This window comes from Rutidosis leptorrhynchoides, chromosome 6, assembly GCF_046630445.1.
Source record: "Rutidosis leptorrhynchoides isolate AG116_Rl617_1_P2 chromosome 6, CSIRO_AGI_Rlap_v1, whole genome shotgun sequence".
Taxonomy (NCBI): domain Eukaryota; kingdom Viridiplantae; phylum Streptophyta; class Magnoliopsida; order Asterales; family Asteraceae; genus Rutidosis; species Rutidosis leptorrhynchoides.
In genome coordinates this window covers 420242211-420260234 of record NC_092338.1, presented here as the reverse complement: position 1 = coordinate 420260234, position 18024 = coordinate 420242211, and the positions used below count along the sequence as shown (strand labels likewise).

Below are 18024 nucleotides of genomic sequence, written 5' to 3'. Positions count from 1 at the left end.
AATCATATCAGTTTCCATTTATGGTGGTACTCTAACGTGGTACATCATTAGCCGTAAGGATTAATCTCTAATTAACTTCCTAACAATGAATTGGGCGTTGTTAACATCAACTTAAATCGCTTTCATAAACTCTTTCTCTGTCATTTATAGTAAATATTAGCTTAGTTAACTTAACGTTGACATTCTTAGAAAGCTTTGTGAAATCTAATAACAAACAGAATATTCTTTCATATGAGTTTTATCAAATCAATTATGTCATGTTTATGTTTATGATCAACATAGTCTGGTGGTTTTGTTACGATAGTTTTAAAAGATAACCTAGTGGTTAGATTATGATAATCCAAGTCTTTAAACGAGAAAGGATCACATTCTTGAATAAATATACTCGGATAACCTGAAAAGATTAAAAATGTATCGCTTTACGTTACTTATTTATTGCGTCATGGTAATGTAACAACCACATACTTGAAACACACATTTTGGATAGATAAGTACGATTCTTTAAATGAAATATAAACATCTCCTATCACCTTCACCTATGGATTATGAAACAAAAACTTTGATAAATAAATTTTGTTTTCTTCTTTAATGAATTCCTACATGGTCCCTTGCACATGTGTTATTTTGGTATAGTTGCAAACTTGTAATGTAAACAAATGGACCACTATCTATAAATAATAAATGCTAGGTTACAACAATATAGTATTCTAAAGAATTTTACCAAATCTAACACAGAAACCATCACAATTTATGGTCATATATAGTCCCAACATATAATTCTTTTACCAAATCACCTCTTATCATTCACAACCCATTTCCACAAAATTTTCTTGGCCCATAAACCACCACCCCTTTCTTCCCAAAACCAATCTTTCATACCAAAATTTCTCACCTCCAATAAACTTCAACTCACAACCATTTCATCAACCACCAAAACCACATTATGGCAACAAACAACCCACAACATAATGATAATAATAATAATAATAGTAGAAGAAACTCAAACACACAATTGTTACAAGAGCTTGAAGCTTTAAGCCAAACACTTAACAACACAAACACTTCATCCATTCAACCAACTAAAAACCGTCGAACTAATTCACTTGTTCTTTCAAGAACATCAATCCCACCAATACTATCTGTAGGATCGTTTAAACAGGATTAAACGATCTTAGATTCAATGACGAGTGCGAAAAATCTCATTATTGGATTTTATACTCAAAATCCAATGAAAACCTTTGTTCTTAATGAATAAAACGACTTAGATATATTAAAGATCGACTTAGATGAATGCTAGAACACCAGGGTATCGGATTGTACATGTAAAATATATTAGGATTCGTAACCCTAACAATGAACCCGTAATACCCATTATATACACACAGCGTGTGCAACCGTGCGGTTGCACCTTGCAACCGTGCGGTTGCCTGTCTATCCATACGGTTGCATACCTGCAACCGTGTGGTTGCATTCCAACAGAGAAAGTTAAACGATAAAGCATTTCAACGTGATCATAATGAACTCGGGGACTAAATATGCACCAACAAACTCCCCCTAGGACCCAGTTCATTATCTTAAATAACAAAATATACTTTGCCCTGCAAAAGACAAGTAATCACACAATCAAACATATTCAATAACATGAAAATTAAAACGTTTATGTCACGGTATTACAACTTAATCGAAATAAACTGAAAAATAAAACGTTCAAATCCACAGTTTATGAGTTCAAAATCATAAGATAGACATTTAAGCATGGATATCATAAGCATAGCATGTGCGAACATCATGATTAAACTGAACTGCCTGCTCAGTATTAGTTCAAATTCAAAAGATAGACATTTAAGCATGGATATCATAATTCATAAGCATAGCATCATAACACAGTTAGATAATATAAGCATTAAAACACCAATACAGTTAAGCAAATCCAAAGTCCAGATAGTTCAAATTACATCCCATCAAGTAATACAAAAAAACAGTTTACTAACAGAGAACCTTATAGAGCTTCAACCAAAAGAACTAGGATAACACATAACCAACACGAAACAGACATTTAAGCTGCATACAAGATTCCAGCCTCCACCTCTTCTTTATTAGTTGGATACACCAACTCCTCTTCATCATCAAAGAAATTATTAAGCAACATCCCATAGGGCAAACTTCTTCCTGTATCCGCAGGTAGCCCTACCATTCGATTTGCTATCACATAAGCAAAATTAAAAGGAATTTGACTAACCAGACACATTAGCATTAGAACTTCAGTCACAGAAAGTTTCAAATCATCTTCCTCTCGAAACATAACATTTTTCTTAATGATCCTCATCATTTGCCTGTATTGATCCAAGATATTCTCCTCTCTGATAACAACAGGTCCTCTCCTTGGCCAATTATAACCTGGTTTACACAAACCTGATACAAACCCAAAAGATGAAAACAAGTTGCCAGTGGTTGATCTTCTAGGAGCACAGTTTACATCCTTACTCATACTAAAGAATTTGAAATCACCAGCCGGTATATCAAGTTTCTCCACGAACTCCTCTAAGGTCCAGTCATAAGGGTACCCAAACATGTTCAGATGAACACATTTTACCTTGCGCTCATCAAACACATAATTTGTATAGGACTCCCTGATAAGCTTAGGGTAGTAAGATTTATCCCTATAAAGAAACGCTCCAGCGCTTATACCCCTTCAATAAGCAGAGAAACCAGGTTGAGATCTAACATGACATCCAATGAGAATAGCACGACCAACAACTAAATTCCTCCGTTCTGCAATGGCACTTTCAGTTTCACTCTGTGAAACACTTCGAGATGCTCTGTTTAGTTTTTGAATCTACTGTGTAACCGTGCGGATGCACAGAATAGTACCCGGTTGCGTGTACAACCGTGCGGTTGCAATGTGCAACCGTCCGGTTGCATTCATCCAGACTGTTAGGATTTTCAAAACCCAAATCCAACGAAACAAGTGTTGATCATCAAATAAATCATTGGAATAGCTTCTAGTACCTCCGATTAGTAAGTTTAAAACAACAATTCCAGTTAAAACACATCAACAATCTCTCTATTGATCGAAAGTTCATGAAAACTAAAAACTAATCAAAACAAGAGATTTAATGGATGAAAAGATACATGTTATAGATGAAATTGATCAGTAACACGAGTAGAATAAGAAAAATGAGATCAAAAACTCCCCTTAGCACTTTGTGAATTTTGAAAAAATTTAGACTTAACCAATTTGTGAGCACAAGCAACCCACGGTTCTGAGATTGGGTATTTATACCCATCCTGCAGCCATGCGGTTGCAGAGTTGTATCCGGCCAAAAATTATGCAACCGCGCGGGTGCAATGTGTACCCGTACGGTTGTACATGAAGTCCAAAAACCCTTTAATCTTACGTATTCGGGCGGTTACTTGGTGTAATCGTGCTGTTGCCTTGAGTAGCCGTCCGGTTGCAAATTCATAATTTTAAAATTTAATTTTCCATTCTCGTCTTTTCTAACTTTCTCTTCTAAACAACTCGTCTCATCCAAATAAACACCCTACCCTTAACCTAGTTGTTTACTCAATCTAGTCCATAAAATCTCAACTTTTACCACCCTTTACCAGATCCAATAGTATTTCAACCTAAGTCAAATAAACTAATACCCGACTTAATGAACATTTCATTTTACGGATCTCTTTCACACTTGCTTACTCCCCCTGATCCACACATACGGAGTTTATGAAGTAACCACCAAATGTTATGCAATAATATACAGTATGAAATATGGAAAAATATTAAAAGTACACTAAATCTTTTTGTCTTTTTCATTTTATAATGCAAACTATGAAAAATAAATGCAGGCATATACATTATGATGTATTAAATCAATAAACCAACCGTATAGTGAATATCACAAGAATGACATAGTAAACTACTAACCTTGGAATTCAACTTATATAAACAAAAACAGATTAAACTATAATGAACAAAATTATACAGCTAACATAGCATAACGTCATATATTTGTGAGAAGGTGAATTAATCAACATTTTTCTTGGGATCAGAACTAAACTATATTTCGCAGTTTTAGCATCATTACATTCATTCATTCAGAACTTTTTGTTTCATTTTAGATTTTCAAGTACTTACGCTTTCAGTATTTGAATATCGATAAACTTATTAAACTTTCCTCCCAGACTTTTTGAAAATCACTTGCACACTTAGGTAAATAATCTTAAACTTAGTCCTCATTTGAGATCGCACAAATTTATTAAGTAGTCAATTGAGCACAATAAATTGAAGTTGTCCGCTATCACCTTTATGTACTTCCGATTTGATTGAACAGGAAGCATCTCACGATGTTTCTAGCAACCCTGTCAGCCATGAGCTTCTACTTTAAACTTATACCTTTCGTTTCAGAAGGCTTTGTTTATTTCAACTTTATTGCATACTCCGTAAGAACACAGTTACCAGTTGCTATAAACCCTATGCTTGAGCGGAAAGCTAATAATGATGGAATGATATGATGTTTTCGGTGGTGATGAAATTCTAAGTCAGAATACCCTCCAGAAGATGTTCCCAGCTATCTAGATCAATCGGCACAACCCATATCACAGACAACAGATGTAGCGTCCCTATAAATGATAAGCAAAATCCTGCTAAAATTATGATTTCCAGGACAGACAGAATGATTTGAGTTTTCTAGATCTGAAACTCTGGCACTTCTCCCCCTCGGATATAGACAACTTAAATTGTTCTGATCAGCACATTGTTTGATCATCTTTCACATGTAGAATTCAATTTGATTGATAGACATGAAGTCCAAACTTTGATAACCCGGATTCTTTGTAGTTGATGTGGTTCACCATCTTTATTGTCTTACACACATATATACATGAATAAATAAACGATAACATAATCTTTTTTTTTTTTTTGGATTTTCTGATGTCGCGCTTTAGCTTTTTCAACATAAACGGAGATAAACTTTAAATAAAATAACAAATACAACTTTGATGATGATGCATCACTTGTTGAGATGAATCACACATTAATTTTAATCTTTGGCATTGAAGCAATCTCCTCCGATAATTTCTCAAACCGATGATATGTCTGTGATACAGAATTTCACTTTTGGACCCGTTCATACTGAGAACAACCCCCTTTGGATACCTGACTAACCTAATACGTTTCGGTTCAAGCAATAAAGGTAAATAGAAACTATTATAGGTTCGAACAGAGTAAACTCACCTTGCGGACTTACTTGGCAATCCTTCTCTAGAGCATAAATTGTAGTAGGGGAGACCTCAACCGTCTGTTGAGTTCCTGAACGATCATTTCTCAGTACATTCTCAGTGATAGTTAAGTGACTACCTTCAACCGCTGTAAACCTTTCCGCGATTTCCTTGTCAAGATTATTTACTTTATGCACAAGTGATCCTCTCATTCCAAAATTCAATCCTCAAAATTTATCAACGCTCATTAAGTAATCATGTACTACTTACTTATTACGCAGAACGATTAACATGCAAGTCCAGTAATACAATCATTTCCCATTTTCACATAACAACTTCTCATTTTCTGATTATTCAGATTTTTATGGCTTTTTCATTTTTCAATGTTTTTGTATTTTCTGATGAAGCAATTTTCTCAACTATTCTAGTAACAGAAAGCAAATAAACACAAACTTTTTGGTTTTTCAATTTAAGAAAACATAACAGAAAATAAAATGATCATGCAACACAGAAAATAAACTAAGTATCATGCAAAAATGATGCAACATGCAAATACAAATATACAAATGATACAGATTGGATAGTTACTTCAATAACTCCATATCGGACACAACCTCTGCCCTATCTTTCACTCCTAAAACATTTAACAGGAATAGAAAACGAGGTCGGTCAAAAGCTTTTGTAAACAAGTCAGCCCTTTGGGTTGTTGTACCTATTTGCAGGACATCTATTAGTTTCTTTTCATAACAGTCCCTAATGAAATGGTACTTAATCCTTATGTGTTTGATCTTAGAATGATTAATAGGGTTTTCAGTAACAGCAATAGCAGCAGTATTATCAACATATATAGGAGTGTTAGAAATTTGCAAACTGTAATCCCGAAGTTGTTGCTGAGTCCAGACAACCTGAGATGTACAACTTGCAGCAGCAATATATTCAGCCTCACACGTCGATTGTGCGACTGTCGTTTGTTTCTTACACTGCCAACTTATCAACCTGCTACCTAAAAATTGACATCCACCAAAGGTCGATTTGAAATCTCTTTTACAACCCCCGTAATCAGAATCACTGAATGCCATTAAATCAAACTCATCCTTTCGTGGATACCATATATAACGATCCGTTCCTAATCCATTCGGACAACGTCCATATCGATTACAAACGAATTATAATAGTTGATAACATCGCGAGGTATTTGACCTCTATATGATACATTTTACAAACGTTGCATTTATTCTTAAAAAGACAATCTACCATTACATCAAAATTGACATGTTCGTCTAACATTTCCCAAAATTCAAATAACTAAATTTTAGCTCTTAATGATCTTCAATGACTCGAATGCAACGTTCTTGTATCATGACTTAAATGGTCCCAACTAGTATCCTTTATATGAGCTAATGCACAGCGGAAGACTTAATTCGTACCTGAGAATAAACATGCTTAAAAGTGTCAACCAAAAGGTTGGTGAGTTCATAAGTTTATCGCAACAACAGTTATCAAAAGTTTCAATAGACCACAAGATTTCATAGTTATAAATATCTGTACACTCGCAAGTGTATAAAAGTATTCTATAAGTTGTAGGCACCCGGTAACAAGCCTTAACATTCATGTTTTACCCTCTGAAGTACACCAGATCAGGTGTGTTTAAAATAACCTCGAAGTACTAAAGCATCCCATAGTCAGGATGGGGTTTGTCAGGCCCAATAGATCTATCTTTAGGATTCGCGCCTACCGTACATAGACAAGTAGTTTAATGTTACCAAGCTAAGGGTATATTTCTGGTTTAAACCCACGTAGAATTAGTTTTAGTACTTGTGCCTATTTCGTAAAACATTTATAAAAACAGCGCATGTATTCTCAGTCCCAAAAATATATATAAAAGGGAGCAAATGAAACTCACCAATCGTATTTTGTAGTAAAAATACATATAACACCGTTGGTAACTTATATGGTTGGCATTTGATTCACGAACCTAATTAATTATATAATTATATATCGATTAATATCTAAATAACAATTTAAGTCAATTTATAGTGTACCAACCCTAATGCTCGAGACTAATATGTAAAAGTTAACAGAAATTTGTTTGACTCAAAAAGATTTCCAAAAAATACAGTTATATATCACTGTTTTATATTCTCAAATATTTTGACAATACTTATTAAAGTAAATAATAATGTAATTCTTTTATGATATCTTAAAATTATACTAACTTTTGATATAAAGATACTTTTCACTTTTAGATAATATTTTTAAATAATAATTTTAATATTAATAATATTGATAATTGAAATTTTTATAGTTTTAACATAATTAATATTTTTAATTACAACAAAAATAATAAGTTTATAGTTTTGATAAAAATATTAGTTTCTTTGAAATATTAATAACAACAAACATAATAATCGTAAAAATAATATTTTTAGTAAAATGATATTTAGTAGTTTTAATAATAACAACTAAAATAAAAATTTTATAGTTGTTAATAAAATTATTAGTTTTCCCATAAAATTATAATATCAATAATAATAGAAAATTATAACAACAACGTAATGTTAAAATATTCATTTTTGGTAATTTGTACAAAGTTCAATTGATTATAACTTCAAATTCATCCGCCGAATCCATTCGACATCTAAATGAAAAGTTTATAGTTTTTGGCCACCTTTCCAAAAACATATTATTCATATACCTTATCTTAACCGCAGAGGTAACTAATTCAGATTCTATCCTAAAATATAATTTGTTAAAAATAAATAAAATAACAGGTACGATCCTAATTTCTCGAGCACTAGTCAGGGATACACTAAAAGTAAATAAAAGTTAAGTTTAGAGTGCTCACGTATCAATATTGAGATTCAATATTGCAGGATAATATTTAGACGCAACGGAGATGACAAACACTAGTTTGTCTCATAAGCAAAACCCCCGATCCATACCCATAACCTCCATAGCTATAACCCATAATCTAGCTCAATCACTCCCACTCATGAAACCATTTTTGGAAACATTTGGGCAGAACCTTGTCGTAGTATTTTATGTATAAGCTGATAATATCACTCCTAATACTACTAATAATACTTGTTTATGCTACTAATAATAATACTTGAATTAATAATATTAGTAGATAAGTAAATAAATAAAATAAATAAATAAATCTTACGGAGTAATATAGAGAGAAAGAGAAGTTTAGAAAAAAAAAAATAAGTGTAAATGATCAAATCCAGCGAATTTATGGTGTCCACTTTTTTTATGTCGGCAAACATTACACGATTCGTGTAGATGGGTACACGATTCGTGTAAGGTATAGTCACAAAAGTTGTAGATTTTTGAGTTACGGTCGTTTGGACACCAAGATCACCCTTTTTCGAGTCCGAATGAATTAGTTATGATTTTTCTCGTGCAAGTGCGCAGGTTTAGTGATTTCCAAAGTTTTAACTTAAAATCATGTGATGAAATGTTGTAGTCTTTTGGTGCTTATTAAAAATCTTTATTTTATTAAAATGACTCGTTAATAATTTGACAAAGACAGTTTCAGATATTTATAAAATTTATATTATCTTTTACACTTGTCGATAATTATAGTAATCTTATATCGAAACCTGATATTACATATCTAATATCTTGTTAACGTTATCAGTTAATAAATATATATCATACATACACATAATGTTCGTGAATCGTCAGGCTTGGTCAAAGGTAACTAATCATTCCAATATAGATTTCAGACTTTCTAAACTCAACATTAGGGTTTTTGCTTATCGTGTCGGAAACATATAGAGATTAGAGTTTAAATTTGGTCGGAAATTTCCGGGTCGTTACAGTACCCACCCGTTAAAGAAATTTCGTCCCGAAATTTGTTAGAGGTCGTTATGGATAACAATAGGAATGCTTTCATGACGAATATGTAGTGATAACAAAGTTTTATCATTATTAGATATAGATAAAACATTTCGATTATGTGAAGCGTACTAGCGAAGCTAAAAGGGAGTGAAATGAGTAAATATAGAATTGTTGTAACCGATGACATGATTATGATTGATTTCCGGAATTTAAGGGTTTCGAGAAAAATCTTATGTAATAAGATTTGGCTTTGCGGCGATCAGGATCTTCTTTGATTTAACGCAGCAATCTGTTTTGATTTCTTTGTCGAACATCTCACTATAAATTTACCTCCTTCTTTTCCTTACTGCCCACACCTTCTATTCTTTCTCTTTAGTTTCTACTTTAAGACATTCACTAAAAATGCTCCATCCCATTCTAATCCTTGTTATATTTCTAACTTTCATATCTTTCATTCTTCTTTTTCATCTATCACCAGAAAAATCTATTTTCTTTTATCCTTTCCTTGGAATTATAATGTCTTTAATTCTCCCGTGCCTTTACGTTGCCATACGTATTGATATGCACGGTTTGTAGTTTCAAGGTTGTGGTTAGGTTTTATATCTTCCCGTCCTCGAACCAAGCGAATAATGATCCGAATTTCGTAGGTATGAGATTCAGAATGAACATAGATATTGCTCTTAGAAAGAAATGGTAATGGTATGATTTTGATTAGTAAAAATTACCAGAATATTTTGGGAAATTAGAACTATCAGGGTGATACGTTCTAATATGTTTGAAGATTGTATAGAATGTAAGAGCCGCGTAACATGGCACATGAGGATGGTACTGTGAATCATCACATTTCATTAAAAACTTATCATAACTTAATGTAATATAATGAAGTTGATCAAGTTTCATTATATTATACTAATTTATGCATCAGTTCTCAACACTGCTTCAGAACATTCTTATTTTAACCTGAAGGTTTCAGAATTTAGAAACTAACACAGTTTCTTTTACGTTGTAACGTAGATATTACGGAGGAATGAATGATTTCAAATAAGGATAGCTTCGAAAACATCTTCAGAAATATTGAGGATATTTATAATGAATGATATGATAATGTTTTAGAATTTCTAATGTCGAAGGATGATGATGAAGATTGACCCGTAAGGGTTTAGATTCGGAAGCAAGGTGTTTGCTATGGAATTGTCATGATTCTTTTATGTACAAGTTTAGTCCTTGTAATTTGTTCAGAGTCTCCTTCACGATTTGCTCAATCCGGTTTTCAGTACCAAATTTTCTATCGAGCATTCCTAACACTTCCTCTTTTTATCATCAAGTTTTGGTCATTATGACTGTCTTACAACATGTTGCTTCGTCGGTATTTCAAGAACTACTTCATAGTTCAAGACGTTCTTCAGAAACTTCACATTCGGGGTATGAAGTTCTTAGAGATAATATCATAAGTATAGATGAAGAAATTCTGCAAGATTTTCAAAATACGACTTGCGGATTCCGTCCTAGGAATGTCAAGCTGCTGGTACATCTGCTGATAACGTTGTGAATTATAAAAGATTCTTCGGTGGTAACGGCGAAGGAACAAGGTATAGATTTCGAGATTATAGTAGGAGTAGTCTTACTGAGAAGCCGAAGTGGAGCTGTGACAAAATTAGCTTCTTGAAAAGGAATTGTAGGGTTGTTTTGCTAATGAATGACGGAGGATTCAACACAGTATGTGTTAAACTTATGAATTTGGTTTCGAGAGTTTTCCGGCGTATAAATCTTTGCTTCGGTAGACGAGGCGCGGCGGTTTCGACTTCTCGATCGAAATGTTTTCAAGAATCATGAAAGGATTTGAATACGAATTGTAATCGTCAAGATACGAATGAGGTTTGAGATAAAATCAAGTGGCAAACTTGAAGAATTGTTTAGTTTCATATGTTATATTCTATATTTTAATTCATTTTACTTGTCCATAGTTAGCAGTCTGTTAGTTCGATTGTCCAATAATACAATAGTTAAATAATATATATATATTATAATATTCGAATTAAATAATACATATCGTGACCCGTGTACCGGTCTCGGTATTGATCACAACTCAAACTATATATATAGATGGGTCGATATGATAAATCGAAACCTTGTATACGTGTCCCGTTATATAAAGTGCGTAAAATAAATAAATGTATATCATGACCCATGCACCGGTGTTGTCTCAGAATTAATCCGACGTGTTGCGTACATGTGTCCCGACAGTAGTACAGTGCGGAAATTAAAATTGCGGGAATGTAAATTGCGGAAATGTAAATTGCGAGAATGTAAATTGCGAGAATATAAATTGCGATAAATTAAATGTTAATCAGTTAGGTGGGAACAGTTAGCCGGAACAGTTAGCGTGAAATCCTTAATAGATTTTCAATTAGTTAAATCGTGTGTTTCTAACAATTTTAATATATCCAATGTTTTCTTCATTATGCCACTTGTTGGATTCTGATAAGTCAAAATCCGAATATGAAATGAGAATGGTTATTCTGGGATGAGCGGATACGAATACCGGTGGTTGCGAGTAAAATAATAGATGACCGTTGAATCAGATTCAAAGAATGTACAGTGTACTTATTAATGTGAATTCTAAATATTCCTCGGGTGCTACCCACCCGTTAAAATATTTTCATCATTAACAGTTTGTACGAAAGAAATTTTTAATTACAATCTTTATGAAAATATATTTGCATATATATTTTCTTCAGATGTAATCATAAATTTAATGAGTCAATAAGATATTATACTCATTTGATTTATCGTTAACACTGGATTACATGATCTCTAAAACATTAGAGATTACATAATCACCATGTCGAACGAAGATATATGAGGTAGAACGATACGTAAAGCGAAGATAATCGATGTAGAATGATATGTAGAACGAAGATCATACTCGTGATACAGGTGGTAATATCGAGGCGTGTGATGTTGATAGTTACGACGCGGTTATGGTTGCTGCTGGTGTTTGTAACCGTCGCACCATATTCTCCATAGCCGTCACACGAGCGCGAAGTTCGTTAACTTATGCTTGTACTCCGGGATAATTGGCGATTGAAGCGAACGGATGTATAAGATTCGAAATATGAAATGGTATGTAATTTATGATGAGATATCCGGAAAAAGGGGAAAATAAATGGTTCCTCGAACAGGTTCGTCGGTAAGTGTTTCAGGTTTATCGCCAAAAGAACAATTTAGTGGATGGAAAGAATCCTCGATGTGAAATGATTTTCGGATGTCGTATGATATTCTAACTTTATAGAATATCTATATATATTACCAAAGATTTCATAAACTTCAGAGGAATTTACAGCATAAGTCAGGCAAATCTAGGATGCGCTAAGATATGAATTTCGTCTATACACTATCGATGCACTAAATGCAGTAAAACGTGTCTAGGCTTAAGAATGCTAAGCAGGCAATTCCCTAAAGATGATAAGCAGATGATTTCCGACTAAAGTGATAAGCAAAACTTTTTGACAGGCAGACACGGTCGAAGTCCAGACTCACTAATGTATCCTAACAACCACCAGTTAGACACACTAATGGGTGACCTGGTTCGCTAAGACCAACGCTCTGATACCACCTATAACGATCCGTTCCTAATCCATTCGGACAACGTCCATATCGATTACAAACGAATTATAATAGTTGATAACATCGCGAGGTATTTGACCTCTATATGATACATTTTACAAACGTTGCATTTATTCTTAAAAAGACAATCTACCATTACATCAAAATTGACATGTTCGTCTAACATTTCCCAAAATTCAAATAACTAAATTTTAGCTCTTAATGATCTTCAATGACTCGAATGCAACGTTCTTGTATCATGACTTAAATGGTCCCAACTAGTATCCTTTATATGAGCTAATGCACAGCGGAAGACTTAATTCGTACCTGAGAATAAACATGCTTAAAAGTGTCAACCAAAAGGTTGGTGAGTTCATAAGTTTATCGCAACAACAGTTATCAAAAGTTTCAATAGACCACAAGATTTCATAGTTATAAATATCTGTACACTCGCAAGTGTATAAAAGTATTCTATAAGTTGTAGGCACCCGGTAACAAGCCTTAACATTCATGTTTTACCCTCTGAAGTACACCAGATCAGGTGTGTTTAAAATAACCTCGAAGTACTAAAGCATCCCATAGTCAGGATGGGGTTTGTCAGGCCCAATAGATCTATCTTTAGGATTCGCGCCTACCGTACATAGACAAGTAGTTTAATGTTACCAAGCTAAGGGTATATTTCTGGTTTAAACCCACGTAGAATTAGTTTTAGTACTTGTGCCTATTTCGTAAAACATTTATAAAAACAGCGCATGTATTCTCAGTCCCAAAAATATATATAAAAGGGAGCAAATGAAACTCACCAATCGTATTTTGTAGTAAAAATACATATAACACCGTTGGTAACTTATATGGTTGGCATTTGATTCACGAACCTAATTAATTATATAATTATATATCGATTAATATCTAAATAACAATTTAAGTCAATTTATAGTGTACCAACCCTAATGCTCGAGACTAATATGTAAAAGTTAACAGAAATTTGTTTGACTCAAAAAGATTTCCAAAAAATACAGTTATATATCACTGTTTTATATTCTCAAATATTTTGACAATACTTATTAAAGTAAATAATAATGTAATTCTTTTATGATATCTTAAAATTATACTAACTTTTGATATAAAGATACTTTTCACTTTTAGATAATATTTTTAAATAATAATTTTAATATTAATAATATTGATAATTGAAATTTTTATAGTTTTAACATAATTAATATTTTTAATTACAACAAAAATAATAAGTTTATAGTTTTGATAAAAATATTAGTTTCTTTGAAATATTAATAACAACAAACATAATAATCGTAAAAATAATATTTTTAGTAAAATGATATTTAGTAGTTTTAATAATAACAACTAAAATAAAAATTTTATAGTTGTTAATAAAATTATTAGTTTTCCCATAAAATTATAATATCAATAATAATAGAAAATTATAACAACAACGTAATGTTAAAATATTCATTTTTGGTAATTTGTACAAAGTTCAATTGATTATAACTTCAAATTCATCCGCCGAATCCATTCGACATCTAAATGAAAAGTTTATAGTTTTTCGCCACCTTTCCAAAAACATATTATTCATATACCTTATCTTAACCGCAGAGGTAACTAATTCAGATTCTATCCTAAAATATAATTTGTTAAAAATAAATAAAATAACAGGTACGATCCTAATTTCTCGAGCACTAGTCAGGGATACACTAAAAGTAAATAAAAGTTAAGTTTAGAGTGCTCACGTATCAATATTGAGATTCAATATTGCAGGATAATATTTAGACGCAACGGAGATGACAAACACTAGTTTGTCTCATAAGCAAAACCCCCGATCCATACCCATAACCTCCATAGCTATAACCCATAATCTAGCTCAATCACTCCCACTCATGAAACCATTTTTGGAAACATTTGGGCAGAACCTTGTCGTAGTATTTTATGTATAAGCTGATAATATCACTCCTAATACTACTAATAATACTTGTTTATGCTACTAATAATAATACTTGAATTAATAATATTAGTAGATAAGTAAATAAATAAAATAAATAAATAAATCTTACGGAGTAATATAGAGAGAAAGAGAAGTTTAGAAAAAAAAAATAAGTGTAAATGATCAAATCCAGCGAATTTATGGTGTCCACTTTTTTTATGTCGGCAAACATTACACGATTCGTGTAGATGGGTACACGATTCGTGTAAGGTATAGTCACAAAAGTTGTAGATTTTTGAGTTACGGTCGTTTGGACACCAAGATCACCCTTTTTCGAGTCCGAATGAATTAGTTATGATTTTTCTCGTGCAAGTGCGCAGGTTTAGTGATTTCCAAAGTTTTAACTTAAAATCATGTGATGAAATGTTGTAGTCTTTTGGTGCTTATTAAAAATCTTTATTTTATTAAAATGACTCGTTAATAATTTGACAAAGACAGTTTCAGATATTTATAAAATTTATATTATCTTTTACACTTGTCGATAATTATAGTAATCTTATATCGAAACCTGATATTACATATCTAATATCTTGTTAACGTTATCAGTTAATAAATATATATCATACATACACATAATGTTCGTGAATCGTCAGGCTTGGTCAAAGGTAACTAATCATTCCAATATAGATTTCAGACTTTCTAAACTCAACATTAGGGTTTTTGCTTATCGTGTCGGAAACATATAGAGATTAGAGTTTAAATTTGGTCGGAAATTTCCGGGTCGTTACACCATAAGCCCCAAACTTGGAGTTCCCTTTAGATAACGCATGATCTTCTTCGCTGCTAACATATTAACGAGCGCACAAACACGTTGCGAACATGATATCTGGGCGAGATGCCGTAAGATACATCAAAGAACCAATAATAGCCCTGTATAGAGTTGGATTGACTTTCGACCCTGTATTTTTCGACGTAATCCCGTGATTCACCGACAGAGGATTCTTGGCAATTCGTTCATCTTTCATCTTGAATCGGCTCAAGATGTCAGCTACATACTTCGATTGATGTAGGAAAAATGCCTTTTTTAGTCTGATCAACCTGCAACCCCAGAAAGAAATTAATGGCCCCTAGTGAACTCATCTTGAATCATTTCTGCATTACATCCTGAAACTCATCAACCATTTTCTGATCGATCGACCTAAAGATGATATCGTCTACATATACCTATACCAACATGATGTCGTTGCCCCTTTCTTTAATAAATAGAGTCTGATCTATGACTCCTCGTCTAAAACCTTTCTCTATCATATAGTTTGACAGAGTAGCATACCAAGCTCTCGGGGCTTGGTGAAGACCATAAAGCGCTTTTTCTAAGAGATACACCTTTTCTGGATGATGTGGATCAACAAAACCTGGCGGCTGAGTCACATACACAGTCTCTTGGAGAGTGCTATACAAGAATGCACTCTTAACATCCATCTGAAAAACTTTAAACCATTTCCAAGAAGCAAATGCCAAAAACATTCAAATTGCCTCAAGTCTAGCAACCGGAGCATATACTTCGTCGTAATCAATCTCTGGAATTTGTTGATAACCTCGAACAACCAATCTTGCTTTGTTCCGGATCACGATACCTTGATCATCTGTCTTATTCTTCAATACCCACTTCAGGCCATACGGTTTAGAGCCAGAAGGTGGTATTACCAACCTCCAAACACCCAAATGATTAAATTGTTGAAGTTCTTCCTGCATAGCTGAAACCCACTCATCATAATGCAATGCCTCTTTGACGTCTCCAGGTTCGATTTGCGACATAAAAGCACAATACGCATTTATGAAGATTCTTCCGGTCTGATTCAATTGAGTATAAAAAGCAGTAACAACATTTGCAGAGGGTGTAACACGCTCTTTCGAAGCCGAAGGTTCACCTGTATTAGCACCTGAAACACCTACAGGGTTAATAACATAATCATCAAAATGTTTAGGAAGAGATACCGATCGGCCAGACCGTCTTAGTCCGCCTGTTTTAGAAGTGTCATCTGTATTAGTTTGTAACGAATCCACATTCACTATTTGTATAGGCTCCTCAGGTTGAACAGGTTCCTCAAGCACAGTTCTAGTGGGTTCCTCATCCACCAAATCCTCATAAACTTCATCCAGATACACATCCTCCCCCTCAGATTGTAATGTCAATTCCTCTAATGCCGGAACTGACTCACTAGAATCTGATTCATCATCATCTGGCCCTGACACTGGTGCTTTATCGACAGTCACAATAGGTACTTGAGATTGCACACGCACATCAGACATACGTTCAGCGGAGATACGCACGTTATACATCATTTGTGCAGCAATCTCTTCAGCATCAGAGTCATCCTCCGGAAGATTGAACGAATCAAACAACTTATCATAATCAAACTGCCACGTATACCTTTTACCAGCTAGAATTGCTACATGTTTTTGAACATCGATTTCGGTACATTCTTCAACACACCGAGATTCCAAATTATAAACCCGTTTGCACGCATTCCCATAACCCAAAAACCTACCTACAGCTTTTGGATTAAATTTTCCACCTGTATCTCTAACCATTGTGGTACAAAGAGAACCAAACGGTTCAAGATGTTTGATGTGAGGTTTTCTTTTCAGTAGCAGCTCATAACATGTCTTGTCGTGATGTTTCACAACAAGTACTCTATTCATCGTATAGCACGCATTCAACACTGCTTCACTCCAAAAGGTAACTGGTAATTCTGAGTCAGCTAGCATGGTCCTAGCAGTCTTAATTAGAGTACGGTTCTTTCTTTCAGTAACACCATTCATTTGTGGAGTGTATGTTGAACTGAATTGTTGTTGAATTCCCCTTTCGTTACAATACTCTTCCATCTTCTTGTTCTTAAACTCTGTCCCATTATCGGTTCGAATCCTTCTAACCCTCAGCTTATATAACGTTTCAAGTCTCGTGATCAGCAACCTGATTTGTTCAAAAGTATCAGCTTTACTTTTTAGCAACACAACCCACGTAAAACGCGAGTACTCATCAGTAACCACTAAGCAATAGGAATGTCCAGTGATGCTCTTCTTATTAACTGGACCGAAAAGATCCATATAAAGCATTTCAAGAGGAGTATCAATGGAATGACGTTTCTTGACTTTGTGTGGTTTCTTAGCTTGCTTCCCTTTCTTACACGGCACACAACCATCAGGAGCATGAAACCCTTTTACATTGACCCCTTCCACTAAACGATTGTGGACCAAATGGTTCATTTTCTTGAAGCTTAAGTGACCCATCCTTTTATGCCATAATATAGACTCCTGTTCAGTAGCCTTGAACACAAAAGCCTGATGCCCTGTAGTTGCCTTTACATAAGCCTTTGACATATCAAGAATGTACAAATCTTGACATCTAGCTGCCGTCA

General features: G+C 33.7%; 1 pseudogene; it reads left to right on the top strand.

The window, feature by feature from the left end:
• The first annotated feature begins 943 nt into the window (after positions 1-943).
• LOC139855152 (protein PLASTID MOVEMENT IMPAIRED 1-like) overlaps positions 944-18024 on the top strand; it is a 74441-nt pseudogene continuing 57360 nt past the window's right edge.